The sequence below is a fragment of the Asparagus officinalis genome, chromosome 7, assembly GCF_001876935.1.
Source record: "Asparagus officinalis chromosome 7, Aspof.V1, whole genome shotgun sequence".
NCBI lineage: Eukaryota > Viridiplantae > Streptophyta > Magnoliopsida > Asparagales > Asparagaceae > Asparagus > Asparagus officinalis.
Genome location: NC_033800.1, coordinates 37,795,849 through 37,809,983, shown reverse-complemented (window position 1 = coordinate 37,809,983; position 14,135 = coordinate 37,795,849).

Here is a 14,135-nt window from a genome sequence, read left to right as displayed (position 1 = left end):
TCTCCACACTAGGTTGTGATATCTAAAGATGTGTAACGAGGCTCTGATACCACTTGTTAGAACTGTGATGCAAGTCTAGAGGAGGTGAATAAGATTGCTACAATTTTTCAACAAGACTCAGAATACGCAACAAAAATAAAATATGTGAAAAAACTAAAAGCAACAGAAACTAGAACACACGAGATTTTTATAGTGGTTCGGATCAAAATCCTACATCTACTCTTCCTTCTTGTGAAGGGTCTTCTTCACTATGATTGGAGTTCTTCGAAATCACAACCCGATTTGATAGGTTTATTGACATGACCCTGGAATCTACTAGAAACCAGTCGAAATACCCATCTCTTCACAATGACTAGAAGAAACCTAGCCCTAGCTAGTTACCTTCAATTCATCTGGCTTGAGTAGGCCAACCTTCAGTTACCCCGACTTGAGTATGCTGTCGAACTCACATGTTTGGAATACAAAACCAACCCAAAAGCAATTAAAGCAAAATTAAAAGATCTTATGGCCCTTTACATAAATTGCTCTTCAAAACGTTGATGTTAAAGATCCGTGAAGAAGCGATATTGTAGTTGAATGCAAAGGGAGCTTCTCCTCGCTGAAACAATCCTTTGATATTGCGCACGATGAGAAAAAGTTGAATGAGGCTTTGGGGGTTAAATTCTCAAATCAAATTCTCTCACAAAACCTTAGAATGGATCTCTCCTTTTATATTGCGCACGATGAGAAAAAGTTGAATGAGACTTTGGGGGTTAAATTCTCAAATCAAATTCTCTCACAAAACCTTAGAATAGATCTCTCCTTTGATATTGCGCACGATGAGAAAAAGTTGAATGAGGCTTTGGGGGTTAAATTCTCAAATCAAATTCTCTCACAAAACCTTAGCATAGATCTCTCCTTATTCTTTGTTCTCTTCATTATTTATTATGATCTCTATCTCTTCTTAAATAGACCTTGATTGAACAAGAAAAAGATACTCATATCAAAGTCCAACTTGGAGATCAAACGAGTCGATGAACGGTTGAGATTAAATCTAGAAGTCTACCAAAACTCATCGTGACCATCGATGGTTGATCACGATCATCGATGGTGGATGATGATCATCGATGATTGCTTGTAGTCCATTAATTATACAAATTCTAGTTTTTGAAATTTAGCGATTGTTGACTATAGTCCATCAATGGTCCTTATGATCATCAATAGTTGATTGCAGACCATCGATGGTTTGATTTCTTATTTCTAATTCGATGACTATTTCCTATAGTCTGTCAATGACTAGACTTGACCAACCTTGTTACCAACGATGGTTTAAAGGTTGAAATCAACTATCATGTTGATTTTTGCATTATTTTGAACTGTAACTTGTTCATACCTATCTATTCCTGAAATATATCATCTCACAAGCTAATGAGTAACAAATAAGAGTTTGTTATTAATCATAATTTTGCGAACAATGTTCTAACAGAACAAGATAGCCCCTAAATGATATTGCAGTTATATTTATGCTTGACTTTGTTGCCTTGAATTAAATCTAGCAACTGTAAAATAACATCCTAGAATTTTTACAATTTAATACTTTCTATTTGTTGACCGTTACAGATTCCATTTGAATTAGATCATGTGTTGTTCTTGACACTTTTATTCTTATTTTTAAAAGAATACTTTAAATCCTCATTTTCTTTCTTTCTTCTTCTCTTCTTTTTAAAGGGTTAGGTTTTGAACAAGCTAAACCACAAGGTATGCAAGTAAAAAATAAAATCTATTGGTGTATTAAAGTGAAATTAGCCATTTGATTTTGTCATCAAAGCTTGAATCTCAAAAGAACAATTAAGCATGAGTTATGATGTACTTCTCATCACTTTTTAAAAAAAAAAAATGACAGTAAGAACTTATTTCGTATACTTCAAGTAAAAGATTTAGCAACTAAGAAGGTAAGAAATTATATACATTAGTCCATCGATCATTTGAATCTTTTCTAGTCTTATTAGACGGCAAAAGGACCATCGATTAAAACATAATTCTTTATATCTATGATATGTTCTCTCGGACTTGCATTCATTCACTTTCTATTAAAAACATACCACAAAGTTAATAATACTGTCAAAACAAGAATATAATAATAATATAAAATCCAAATTAAAGAGTTAGAAAATTCAGGTCTGATCGGGAGCAGTCGTGATGTCACTGCCCTAGAAGATTGAGGACCCGCCTATCGTCCTAGCGCAATCTGTGCCCTCTCCCCTAGCGGTAAAAACCCCCAGAATTGGCTGACCTCTACGCTCGAGCGTGAGTCACAGAGCTTATGCTCAGACGAAAACGGTTGCCCAAAATATAAATGTAAAAGTATAGCCGAAATAACTTGGGAGAAAAGAGAGTGGAGAAAGAGAAATGTAAAAGTATAGCCGAAATAACTTGGGAGAAAAGAGAGTGGAGAAAGAGAGCTTTGGAAGTTGTTCTTCTCGTTGTTGGAGAAAGAGAGCTTTGGAAGTTGTTCTTCTCGTTGTTGTATATCTGAATGAGGTCTACGGCTACTTATATAGGTGAGGAGAAGTGTAACTCCCGCTGAATCAAAGGAACCGTTACGCATGAATCTCGCTTCCGTTACCCGCATGCAGCCGTTATAAAACGTGTAAAACGTACAAAATAAAAGCTTGAGAAGCAAAAATGTGTGCGTGTGTGGTGCGACGTGGCATGGCACACGCATGCGAGCGAGCGAGGTGAGGCATGGCGTGCGTGCGCTCGCGTGTGTGAGATAGATATGCAAAGCCCACAAAACCCAAAACGCTATTCAAAGCCTAATAAAGAGAGAACCATTATATACCCTATACTATTCATCTCCTTTTCCAATGTTGGACTATCCACAAAGACAAAATTGCCTTTTCATGAACAAAACATCTAACAGTCCTCCCCAAAAGGTAATATTGACTAAAAACTTAAAAAATAATAAATAAATCAATAAATCAAAAAATAAATATAGGTTGGGCAACTTTTCGTATCGTGAATTCGGGAGAGGTAGCTTTCGCCTTTGAACCTTTCCTTAGTGAGTTCATTGCCACCTGAGGGACATAATGGACTAGGCCTTGAATTAGGTCCCTTAAATCAGGTATTGATAAAAACACACACAATACGTTTTTATCTATTAAGCTAAGCGGGTTGAGCGTTAAAGGCCATGCTCACAAAAAACCGACTCATGAGAGATTCTAGGGGTCAGCCCTGCCCCCCCCCAACCACGGCCATCACGGTTCCTCTCACGTAGGTAAGTCCTCAAAGGGTACTACTGCTATTTATTTAATACCTCTCATAATATACACGTTAGACTTATTAAGAGTAAAACTCAGCCTAGCTAGCTGTATCATAAGAGTATCGTCATCATAGAGAAGGAGTAGTAGCAAATGCTACATAATGATATATAAATATATCTAGGTCGATGCTCCACATGAGAGTCACTTGTCCAGCTTGTTTCTACCACATTGAACTAACATTGGGACTACGTCTCCAAATAAGGGTTGGGTTGCCGCTGTCAGTGACCTCATTTATGGGCTTAACCCCATCTCCCTCGATGAATCCAGAACCACACTCCTGGATAATCCCTTAGTCAAAGGGTCAGTAAGATTTTTCTCAGACTTTACAAAGTCCAAGATCACAACTTTGCCTAACAGACGTTGTACAGACTTATATCTTATTTGAATATGTCTGTTATGTTTTATATTTATATGTACTTGCTTTAGAAGCTCTATGGTAGATCTAGAATCATAGTGAATGGAAATAGGAGGAGAGGGTTTAGGGACCAAAAGAAGTTCAGAGAGAAGATCTTTTAACCATTCGGCTTCTGTGCAAGTAGTATCAAGAGCAATCAATTCAGACTCCATGGTGCTCCTGGCAGTTACAGTTTGCTTACAAGATTTCCAGAATACAACTGCACCACCAAAAAGAAAAACATATGCAGATGTAGACTTTACACTGTTAGAATCTGTGACCCAGTTGGCATCACTATACCCTTTTATAGCATAAGGGTAACCAGTGTAAGTCAAGCAATAGTCAATTGTGCCTTTCAGATATTTGAATACTCTTTCTAAGGCAGTCTAATGATCTTTGCTAGAGTTGCTAGTATACCGGCTCAGTCTCCCTACAGCATAAGCTATATCGGGTCTGGTCCGATTGGATATGTAAAGAAGAGATCCAATCAGCTGAGAATACTTCAGCTGGGAGACAGATTCACCTTCATTCTTCTTCAAGGATATAGAAGAATCATAAGGTGTGGAAACAGGTTTAGAGTTATGAAAGTTGAATTTGATTAGCATTTTCTCAATGCTATGGAAAAGACTCAAAGATATTTCTCTAGTGTCTCTAGTGATTTTTATTCCAAGTATCATGTCAACAAGACCTAAGTCTTTTATATCAAAGTTTTTGGAAAGATAATCCTTAACCTTTGAAATTAATTCAAGTGTTGTTCCAAAGATAAGGATATCATCAACATAGAGACAGAGAATGACATAGTCATTATTTATCACTTTAGAATAGACACATTTATCGTGTTCATTTATAGTGAAGCCATATTGTGTAATGACGTTGTTAAATTTCTGGTGTCATTGTTTAGGAGCTTGTTTAAGACAATACAAATATTTAACAAGCTTACAGACTTTATTTTCCTGATTCTTGGCAATGAAGCATTCAGGTTGGTACATATAGATTTCTTCATCTAAATCGCTATTTAGGAAAACAGTTTTTACATCCATCTGATGTATAATCAGCTTATGGATAGCAGCAAAGGCTAATAATACCCGGATAGTAGAGATTCGAGCTACAGGAGAATAGGTATCAAAATAATCAATGCCTTTTTGTTGAGTATAGCCTTTAGCTACTAATTTAGCTTTAAATTTATCTATGGAACCATCAGCTCTGAGTTTCTTCTTGAATATCCACTTACAACCAATTGGTTTACAACCTGGAGGTAATTCGATGAGTATCCAAGTGTGGTTTTTCATGATAGATTTAATTTTATTATCAATGGCTTCTTTCTAGAAAGAAGATTCAGGTGAATCCATTGCTTCTTGGAATGAGCTTGGATCACCTTCAACAAGAAAGGTTAGGGAGTCTTCTCCAAAATCTTTTCGATTCTACCTCTTTTGCTTCTTCGAGGTTCAATATCAAGAGGTTGAGAAGAACTGGAAGATGGTAGATTAGAAGGAAGAGATGATTTGGGATTTTCTGAGATTTTAGATTTGAAAGGAAAGATGTTTTCAAAGTAGACTGCATCTCTTGCTTCAATGATGGTATTGTTGGATATGTCACTGATTTCAGAGTTGATGACTAGAAATCTGTTAACATTGCTATCTAGTGCATATCCAATAAAAGCAGCATCTACAGTCTTAGAACCAATTTTCCTCTTCTTAGGTTCAGGAATAGCTACTTTAGCCAAGCAACCCCAAACTCGGAAGAAGTTCAAATTAGGAGATTTCCCCTTCCAATATTCATAAGGAGTTGTATCAGAATTTTTCTGGAGAATCCTATTGAGAATGAAGCAAGCAGAAAGAAGACCTTCACCCCAGACATTTTCAGGTGCTCCTGAACTGAGTAACATATAGTTTACCATGTCTATTAGGGTTCTATTCTTTTGTTCAGCTACCCTGTTAGACTGTGGTGTATAGGGAGTTGTAACCTCATGAATAATAACATGTTCTTGGCAATATTCAGTCATATAATTTGAGGTATACTCCCCCCCCCGTCCTACACACCGCGCAATTCTGTGCCTCCGGTCCTAGCGGTCACACAACCCCCCAATACATCGCCTGACCTTACGCCTCGAGCGTAGCGTCAAAAGCCGAGCTTATGCTCAGCACGAAAACGGTTTGCCCCAAGTAATACTAACATGTAAAAGTATTGGCACCGAAATAACTTGGGAGGGAAAGAGAGACGTGGAGAAAGAGAGCTTGTTGGAAGTCTTTCTCTCGGTGTCGTATACCTCCTGATGAGGTCTACCGGCTCCTTAGTATACGGGTGAGGAAGAAGTGTAACTCCCCGTGAAGTCAAAGGAACGTTTACGCATGAAATCCTCGCTTCCGTTACCCCGCATGCAGCCGTATATCACGCAAACGTGGTAAAACGTTACCAAAAAAGCTTTGAGAAGCAAAAATGTGTCGTGTGTGGTGCGAGTGGCATGGCAACACGCATGACTGCGAGCGACGCGACGGTGAGGCGCATGGCGTGCGTCGCGCTCGGCTGTGTGAGATAGATATGGCAAGCCACAACCCAAAACGCTATTCAAGCTAATACACAGAAGAGAACATTATTACCTACCCTATAGTATTCATACCGTCCCTTTTCCAACATGTTCGGACTTACTCCACAAAGACAAAATTCGCTGTTTCATGACAAAACATCTAACAACCCGGTGCCTCCCCAACAAGGGTACAACTATCTGGACATAAAAGACTTAAGAATAGATAAATAAATCGCAAACTAAATCCAACAAAATAAATACTACCGTCTGCGGGCGGCACTTCTCGTACTCGTGAATGCTCGGGAGAGGTAGCCTTTCGCCTTTTCGAACTTCTCCTTCAGTGCGTCATCGCCCACCGCTGAGGACATAATGGACCTGGCCTTGAATTAAGGTCCACTTAAATCAGCGCTATTGATCCAAAACAACAACACAATACCGCCTTTCTTTATCCTACTTAAACCGCTAAGCGCGGTTGGCGTTTAAGGCCTGCTCGACAAAAAACCGCTCATCCGAGCAGATTCCTATCGGGCGTCAGCCCTGCCCCCCCAACCACGCCCATCACGAGTTAGAAAATTCAGGCCTGATCGGGAGCAGTCGTGATGTCACCGCCCTAGAAAATTGAGGACCCGTCTATCGCCCTAACGCAATATGTCCCCACTCCCCTAGCGGTAAAAAACCCCAGAATCGGCCGACCTTTGCTCTCGGGCGTGAGTCACAGAGCTTATGCTCAGATGAAAACGGTTGCCCAAAATATAAATGTGAAAGTGTAGCCGAAATAACTTGGGAGAAAAGAGAGTGGAGAAAGAGAGCTTTGGAAGTTGTTCTTCTCATTGTTGTATATCTGAATGAGGTCTACGGCTGCTTATATAGGTGAGGAGAAGTGTAACCCCCGCTGAATCAAAGGAACCGTTACACATGAATCTCGCTTCTGTTACCCGCATGCACCCGTTACAAAACGTGTAAAACGTGCAAAATAAAAGCTTAAGAAGCAAAAATGTGTGTGGTGTGGCGCGCGTGTGCGAGCGAGGCGTGGCGTGCGCGTGTGAGATAGATATGCAAAGCCCACAAAACCCAAAACACTATTCAAAGCCCAATAAAGGGAGAACCATTATATACCCTATACTATTCATCTCCTTTTCCAATGTGAGACTATCCACAAAGACAAAATTGTCTTTTTAAGAACAAAACATCCAACAAATAATACATGATTAAATACGATTGATGTAAGGAACCGCAGGTAATCCAAATGATTGAGAGGTTACATTTTGGGTTCCATTCTCATATTAAAAAAAAGATTGATGTAGAAACGACCTCCACTGCAATTATTCGTAAAATTTACTGTTCGAATTCTCAGTGAGCAATATTGCTCGTTAGTTGATGGACGTACGTGCACACACATTTGATGCGATATCCGCCGGCCGGTCTACTGTTGGAGTACGAATGATTGAACAACAACCGTACGTCCTTTCCTTTTCGATGGATTAATTCCAATGTGAAGACGATTTTAGCAGTTGAAATATGAGCATTGCTATTTGGCTCGCGGTCCAACCGCGAGCCCCAACTCGCGTGAGAGGAACAGGGGGGTGGGCCCCACAGCAGTGTGGGGCCCACCCCCCTGTTCCTCTCACGCGAGTTGGGGCTCGCGGTCGGTCCGCGAGCCAAATAGTTTTTTTTTGAAATATTAGTGAAATTGTGAGAGAGGAAATAACACATAACCGAATACAGATATATATGCACATCGCTCACCGTTGGGACTTCACTATCACTCTTTTAGCTACAATTAAGTCTCATTGAGTATACGGCAGCGGAAAATTTCGACTATATATTGGCCTTCTGCAGAAAATGGCGTACAATATCTTAGTTGAAGCTCATTAATTATTGCGCCTTTAATTATCTCGTGGGTTGATCTATTATTTATAATGGATTGATTTGCTTCTTTAATTACCTAAGCATTCCAACTTAATGTAAGAACAATGAACTTGGTTTGTCTTGTAAAGTTAAGGGAGTGAGTCCAAGGGTGCAGCAAACGCCACAGCTAATAAAATTAGTGAGGAGTCGTTGCAGAATGTCCTTTTCTTGATAGGTTCACTTGCGCCACGTAACCCTGAAAGTAGGTCGACATCCAGATGGGAGAAAAACGTGAGGCACATGATTACGCTGATTGATATACAAGCCTGTCATTACCGAGAGGACCGGGCGGATGAGCATTAGATTTCTCGCATGTTCTGCGGTCGATGGTTCACGTACGACCTTTTCAATCGTCACATTTCAAGATGTACGTTTGTATTTTATTTTAATCTATACATGAAGCTATCATATCTTATCTTCAAAATGAGATTAAAAGTAAAATTTTGATCGAAAATTAAAGATAGTTTTGACTTTTAGGGTTTGTTGCAGAAACCTTATGGAGAAATAAACAAGAACAAGCAAGCAATAAACTCAAAACATCATGAAGATTTTAAGTGATTTGGGGACGTGTATACCTAGGCTCACAGAAAAAAGGAAGAAATTCTTTACTTCACGAGAGTAATTTCTCCCATTTCTTGTAAATCTCCACAAAAATAATATCTTTTCTTGTAAATTCTTAAAAGAGTAATATCATGTTCTTTTTTTTCATTTTCTTGAGCTTGATGACTGATACTTTTTGGCCCCTCTCAACTCCAAACTCAAGGGAATAACTCTGCTTATAGAGTTTAAACTATATGCAAAGAAATCATAAAAAAAAACGCATTCAGAAACAAATATAAATATCGGAAAATCCTATTACATTGAATGGTGAATGCCCCTTCTCTCCTTTGTGCCGGAATAGTGGCCGATATACGACTATTGTTTCTCATTTGCTCGTGATAGTGTATGGTTACCACGTACGGCCTTGAACCAAGGCTTTAATTCGAGTGATTTTTTAACAATCTCGAACTTGGCTTGAATTTAAATTTTCTCGTCCCTGCGCTGCATCCTCGCGATCTTCGCATTATGTTGAGCATCGTTCTCAAAACCATAGAAACTGAATATTTGCACAATCACCATCTGAAGCCGTGTGGCAATCTTAATATATGTATGCCTAAACCCCTTCATGAGTATATAAAATGAGAAGTGGGAATGATTATTCTATTCTTACCCATTCCTACATCCCAAACAATGCCTAAGTAAAGCTATAACTTAGTACTATCTAGTTTTAGTGTTTCTTTGTGCACACTTGGGGTGTGTTTGGAAACTCTAAATAAAACTAGTTTTTTCTTAACTTGGCCATGGTTGATCCATATGGGTCAGTTTTGTGAGTGTGGGGCTCAGCCACCACGTGCGTGAAGTGCTGCAGGTGAACGAAGCTCGCGTGAAGCAATCACGCGTGAAGAAAGCTGCTGCGGCCCACCCGGTTTCATTAATCATGTATATAAATGCACCTAGGTTTTCGTGAAAAATTGATGCAAGGAGTTTTTGGTTTGTTTTTCTTTTTTCGGCTGCGGAAGAAAGCAAGAACAGGGGCGGCTGCAGGTGAAGAACACAGAGGAGATTTGTGGCGGCTGTAGGAGTGCAAAGACAGAAGAAAAGTTGGGTTTTTTGCATCCTTTTGTAGAGAGATATTGTGAGGGATCTGAGAGTTTGTTTGAGAGGGTTTAGATTGAGTGATTGTAAACCCTAGTTGTATTCTCTCCCTCTAATAGTGGATCTCTCCCCCTCCTTGCCCCGTGGACGTAGGTAATTTGCCGAACCACGTAAAATTTGTGTTCTTACCGTGATTTGTAATAGCTTGTAGGATCTCTCGACAGGTCAGTCCTAGAACTGATGAGAGGAAGAGCCGATATCTCACTTTGTTGAGATATCCGCTTCAGATTCTTGTTTCCTTGGTGAGACAGAAATTCTTATTACGATCTAATCTCTTATTGTTCAACTTGCGCACCGGAGGTGCTGCCGAAATTTCCGCTGCGCACAACAAGTGGTATCAGAACACCGGGTTGGATTTGGGAGCTTGTTCGAAGGATTCGCTGAAGGATTCCTATTTGAAGAATTAGATCGACAACATGGGAGAAACAAGCACATCGGGATCGTCTCTTTCGAAGGCGATACAGAGTCTGAGCATCAATAATACAAAAATTAATGTTCCGAAGTTCGACGGCAAGATCAATTTCGATTTGTGGAGGTATCAGGTGATGGACGCCTTGGATGCACAAAATTTGGAGGAGACTCTTGAGTTACAAGAGAAACCCGCTGATATGGAGGACAATGTTTGGAAGAAAATGAATAGTAGGGCTTGTGGAGTTATTCGGTCATGCTTGACGCCGGATCTTATTTATGACGTAATGAACGAGACGTCGACGAAGAGAATGTGGGAAACGCTCAATGAGAAGTATCTGACGAAGAGCATTGAGAATCGGCTTCACTTGAAAAAGAGGTTTTACTAATTCAAGATGAAGAGGGGAGTTTCCATTCGGGAGCATGTTAACAACTTCACAAAGCTAATTTCGGGTATGGCCAATGTAGATATCATGGTTGAGGATGAAGACAAGACGATGCTACTATTGTTTTCGTTGCCGGAGGATGATTTTGGAACGTTTGTTCTCACTATGATAAATGGAAGAACTACGGTTAGCTACAAGGAGGTGGCCTCAGCTTTGGTGAATTATGAGTTGAGGAAGAGTGATGGCGAACCCTCCGAGAAGGCATCGGGAGATGCATTAGCAGTTCGAGGCCGTGGTCCAAACCGTCGTCCAGGTGATCGCTTAAGATCGAAGTCAAGAGGTGGCCATAGAAATATTGGTAGGAATCAATGTCGCTTTTGCAAAGAAGAAGGACATTGGAAGAACGACTACCCAAAGTTGAAAGATAAAGCCGGGAAGAATAAAGGGAAAGCTGTACAAGCTTTGGAAGTGAATGTTGTCAAGGCTAGTGACGACAATTCAGATACAGATTCTTCAGACTATTCCTGCTCTGCACTACCGTCAGTTTGTTACGCTGACTCTACGGAGTGGATGATGGATTCTGGTGCTACATATCATATTTGCCCTAGGAGGGATTGGTTCTCTAGTTTTGAGGAGTTGGAAAGAGGGGATATCGTGCTCATGGGTATTAATCATGTATGCCCTATTGATACTATTGGTACAGTACGGATCCGGATGTGTGACGGGGTGACTCGGGAGCTGAAGGAAGTGAGATTCGTTACTCAATTGACGAAGAATATCTTTTCGCTTGGAACTTTGGAGGCAGTTGGCTATAAGGTGATCTTAGAGAATGCGACTCTGAAGGTCACAAAGGGGTCCATGGTAGTGATGCGAGGTGTCAGGAAAAATAATCTTTACTACTTGAAAGGCAATACAGTAACAGGGGGTCTGGCAGCTTCGATTACCACAGAGGAAGATGCTACTAGCTTATTGCATATGAGATTGGGACACACTGGTGATAAGTCCCTGCAGGTATTGGCGAAGCAGGGGCTATTGAAGGGTGCAAAGACCTGCAAGATAGAGCTGTGTGAACATTGCATACTTAGGAAGAAGACAAGAGTGAAATTCGGCACCGCTATTCACAATACCCAAGGTATATTAGACTACATTCACACAGATGTTTGGGGCCCTTCCAAGCACATATCACTTGGTGCGGCCAACTATTTTATCACTTTCATTGATGACTATTCCAGGAGGAATTGGGTATACCCGATGAAGCATAAACATTAGGTCCTGGATATTTTTGTGGAGTGGAAGAAGAAAGTAGAGCTGCAGACAGGTAGAAAGGTAAAGACTCTACATTCTGATAATGGTGGAGAGTATAAGAGTGATCCGTTTCTGCAGTTTTGCTGGGATCACGGCATTAGACGACACTTCACAGTACGTGAGACACCGCAACAGAACGTGGTGGCTAAAAGGTTGAACTGTACCTTGCTGGAGAAGGTGCGATGTATGATGATACAGAGTGGATTGTCAAGATCCTTTTGGGCCGAGGCATTGGTTTATGCGAGCCATCTCGTGAATAGGTTGTCGTGCACTGCGATACAGGGGAAGACTCCTATGGAGCGTTGGTCTGGCTCGGTGGCTAGTGACTATGAGTCGCTTTGGATATTTGGGTGTCCTGCTTATTACCATGTCAGTGATGGTAAATTGAATCCGAGAGCTAAGAAAGCAGTCTTTGTTGGATTTAGAGAAGGTGTTAAAGGCTTTAAGTTATGGGATCCACAGGACAAGAAGATAGTTATTAACAGGAATGTCACATTTGACGAGGCGTACATGATGAAGCCTCAAGTTCCTCAGTAGGTGGAGGAAAACCAGACAGTTGGGATATCACAGCAGGTGGAGGATGATGTGACTCCACCCACTCCAGATAGTATTGTATCCATTGAGGCTCTTACAGAGGTGACACTGGAAGGAGATGAGATGACAGTCGGGCATTTAGAGGATACAGTGGATGTTGGGACTCAGGAACAGGGTCATGTTCAGGAGTCCATTGCAGCTAGTAGACCAAGAAGAAACATTCGTCGGCCAGCTAGATATGACGATGTTATGGTTGCATATGCTTTATCAGCAGAAGTCGTTGATGACTTGGTTCCTTTTACATTCAAGGAAGCAGAGTCAAGCTCTGATTCGAATAGGTGGAGGGAAGCCATGGAGGAAGAGATGCAGTCTCTTCATCAGAACGACACTTGGGAACTTGTAAAGCTACCAAATGGTAAGAAGGCTATTAGATGCAAGTGGGTGTATGCAAAGAAAGAGGGATCTTCTATTGGGGAAATTAGATTCAAAGCCAGATTGGTTGCCAAGGGATATGCACAGCTAGAGGCGTTGATTACAACCACTACAACACCTGAAATCTACCATAGCGGCCGAAAAACGCTATGGTCTTATTTCATAGCGTTTTAATCAACGCTGTGTCAGAACCTGCTATAGTAGGTCTGTGGCTTTACATAGCGTTTCCCCAAACGCTATCAAAACGTTTCCAACCATAGCGTTTTTATGTAGCTATAAAAGAGTATTCAATAGCGTTTCTATATTGCTATGATAAATATCTTTTATATCTACATAAAAATGCTATTAGTTAGTTTCCAACCATAGCGTTTTTATGTAGCTATAAAAGAGTATTCAATAGCGTTTCTATATTGCTATGACAAATATCTTTCATAGCGGTTGAAAAACGCTATTAGTTAGTTTTCATTCATAGCATTTCAACGCTGCTATTATCTTACATTTGATAGCGTTTGAGTTACTACAATGGCGTTTCAGTGAATGTTGTCTTTCTTCTTTTAATAGAATTTCAGCAATTGTTTCCACTTCTTATAGCATTTCAGTTGTGCCTATAAACCTTTGAGGTTGAACTAGAAATAACTTCCAATTGTGACAACCATAAAAGCAAATATTTCATTTAAAGATTCAAACTGATACATAACCAAGTTGTAGCATACAAGAAGAGTCAACACAAATGTGCCAAAAAACAAATACTAGTCTTTGGATAGTCCAACATGGAGTACAAGAAATTAACCATAGTACACAAAACAACAGAAACTAAATTTGCTGCATTACATATGACTTGGAAGACTCATCATCTTCAGCAATTGAGTACTTGTACTGCTGCAAAAAACAGAAATTAACAACACCAATAATGAGATCCTAGAGCCATGAACATTATATGGATACAAAACAGAAAAAAACAACACCAATAATTAGAAATCACAAGCTTATATTAATTTCTTTAATAATTTTGTTTAAATTTGTTATTAATGAAAATAAGAAGACAATAATTTGTTCTTTATTAATTTCTGCATGAAAAATTGGCTTTAATGATAGCAAAGAGAGTCAATACCTTTATTTGAATGGTTAGATTGCTCTTTCTGATCCATAGCTTTTCTTTATGGTCAGGGTGAAAACGATTCACCTTCAGGGTCAGCAGCTGGTACTCTCCAAGTAGCTGGTCTCATTTCCCTATATTGATATATAAG